The sequence below is a fragment of the Lynx rufus genome, unplaced genomic scaffold, assembly GCF_022079265.1.
Source record: "Lynx rufus isolate CCGP_SWC_20201006 ecotype Redwood Valley unplaced genomic scaffold, mLynRuf1.p SCAF_11, whole genome shotgun sequence".
Lineage (NCBI taxonomy): Eukaryota > Metazoa > Chordata > Mammalia > Carnivora > Felidae > Lynx > Lynx rufus.
The window spans coordinates 29543430-29546518 of NW_025814825.1; positions in this window are offsets into that span (position 1 = coordinate 29543430).

Sequence of the window (3089 nt, forward strand, 5' to 3'; positions counted from 1 at the left end):
TAAGTTTGAAGAAATACTTGATTTTCTTTTCAGGGGCTAGCCTTTTTATTGATGGTAAACTGTAGTCTATTAAAAAAAACTTATGCTTTCATAGTCAGTATTTTCATGATGTTTAGGTGGAATTTCTGATGCCAGATAACCAGGATCAAATTCAGTATTATCCTGGACATATTGCACTTGCTCAAAATTTCTCTGAAGTAAAGGAAAAAATTTTCTTGAAATAGAAGTTTTGTTTAGTCAATCGCTGTTTCCTTCTTTCCCTTGAAGATTATGGTCATATGGGGGAATGCTTTGTACACGAGGGCAAACTTTGTTCTTTTATAGATTCTAGTGCAGCATATAATTCTGTTTCTATCACAAGACATAATGATTCAGCTTCCAGATTATTTATAATACTGAAATAAGTATTACATCAGCAAACTCATTTTTTGGTTGAATCCAAATTTATGTGATGTTAAGAACTGCAAAAAGTCAGCCAAAAAATGTCAGTGGGTTATTGAAGTAATATATGGAAAGCATGATAATGCCATATTTGTGAAGACTAGTCATTAAAAACGTGTTTGTTTTTAACAAAAAATGGAGAAAAAACCTGGAAGAATAATGAATGAATTTTTATTAGAAGAATGCCACTGGGTATCATTGCCAAAGTGTTATCAGTAGCTGGAGAGATTAATATCCAGGCCAACAGATGGAGCAGGTAGACAGAGAGGGAATGAAGGCTTCTGGCATTGTCAGCCCATCTCACTCAACATTTATACTTCGCCTCCCCTCCTTCACCTCACTCAGCCACTCAGGATACTAGCACTAAGTCTTCTTCCAAGCATAGTGGAAAACCAGTTCAATTTTCCAGGTAATCCACATCTGAAACACTCTTCTTCATCCTGCCCCTGCTAAGGCAATTATTAAGTCCCTAGTTGCAATGGTTCCCAAACTTTGGCATGCATCAGTGTCACTTGGAGGGTTTGTTAAAACACAGATTACGGGGCCCCCATCCCAAGAGTTTCTGATAATGTAGATGGTGCCTACTAATATGCATTTATAACCAGTTACCAGGTGATGTATTGCTACTGATGTAGGGAACACACTTTGAGACACAACAAAATATTTCACTCCTTTGACATTATTCCAGTTCTCTTCCAGGAAGTATAAGTTTGTCTTTCAAGAAGATTATCAGTGAGGAAAATGAAGGTGAGGAAACTGTTATGCCCAGAATTCGTGATCCCCAAAGACCACCAGGGAGCTGAGTCCGATGCAAAAGCAAAGAGCCTTTATTCGAGCTAGCTCGAGCTCAATCCCCTACCTGCACCGACGCAGCAGTGAGATACCGGAGAGAGAGCGAGTTTCAAAAGCACAAAGGTTTTATAGGGGTCTAGGGGCAGTTGGTGGGGTGATGGTCGTGGCCTTAGCTGATTGGCTTGGGAAGGGTCAGAGTCCCGTTGCTCAGGTTGCCGGGTGTGGTTTGAACGGGAAGTTTGAATGGGTGAGTGGGAAGTTACTCAAGGGGAGGAGGCATCGTCTGAGGTTTGAGCGGGAATTTCTTTCGGCAGTTTTCCCGGAAAGGGGGCCATGTTGGGGACATAGTCATTCAAGATGGAGGACAAAGAACAAAATGGAGTCAGCCGGCCTAGGTCCGCTCTTTCAGAAACAATAAGCTGTTTTATATCCAGGAATAAAGTGGAGTATAAGCAAATCAATGCAGTGGGGAATAGGAGCCTCAGGCGAGGGGCTTATTAGAATTAAACTGTTTGTAGGAAGAAGGGATACAAAGAATAAAGAAGCAGGGTGACAGGCAAGAGGAAGTTTGTTTATTTTTGCTTACTTTGCATGTCAACTGGCTCTGAGAGCCCTGAGCAGAAGTGGCTTTAGAGTTAGTGGTAATTGTGATAGCATTTTCAGGGAATTCTGCAGGGCTACATAGGACCCTAGTCATCCCTGAACACCATGAGTAAGGAGCTACCATACAGAAATTCTCTGTCCACTGGGCTTATAATAAAAAGTAACAAATTCATTAGCCTACCAGTGACTCCAGAGGGGATAAATTAGCAGATAATTAATTCTTCAGGGAGTACTTTTTCCATTGTTTAGGTCAACTTGAAAATATTTTTCGGTGAAACTTACATGCCTGTGGGAAATCATAAAATGTTGCTTTCATTATCTTGCTGATGCTGTAGGTAATTAATGCAGGGAAGTAGTTATCAGGCATTTCCCCCCAAGAAACCTCAGGGAGTCTTCCCTTTGATCTCAGGATGGGGCTAGGCAAGGCAGTTACAACACAAAAGGTGTGCAAATGATTGAATACTACAGTGACTGAGTACTGGGCTTTGGCTGGGGAACAAGGAAAATGAGTCAAGATCAGAAGGTGTTCAAAAACTGGAGGTCCAAGATTGGATGTAGGTGATATGCAGAAATAAAGAAGTAAATAAATAACTGTAGGAACCAATTTCAGGTAGGTTGGGGGAAAGATGATATGCCCTGTCTCCCCCACTGAAAATGGCTGTAAAACAGGATGGATCTGGCAGCCATTAGAGGATTCTGTACGGTGAATAGTAGCAGAAGGACTGAAAAGAAGATCAGAATTCAAAGTACCACCAAATCAGTGGAGAGTTTACCATGTTTTCATCTTCTGGTTCTCTCACTTCTTGGTCCAGTCAAAAGAGAGCAGCAGAGAAGAGTGATGAAGTCCCCATGCTTCTGGCCACAGAAGCTAGAAGAGGTATTTAGGGAAGTGAGATATATTGTAGATACCATGATGAGGGGGAACCTGAGGAAACATAGCACATTAATTTGTCAAATAACTCAAAGATTTACTCCCAAACTCTACATGAACGTATTTGATCTTAATCAGCATAATAAGGAGTCTGAAAGCTGAATTACCAGAAAGATTTCTGGCCAGAAGCCAGGCTTCCCTGGGTGATGCACATGTGTGACCTATGTGAATACTTTTGCAAAGGTTTTGAAGAGTTCACTGACATTGAAACTGTAGACTATAGAAGATGGGATGGAATTTATGACCTGAACTGAGTCAGGTCTATTTCTTGCCTAAATTAGGAAATAAACGCTTTCCAGAGAGTTTTTAAAAAGACTCAGAG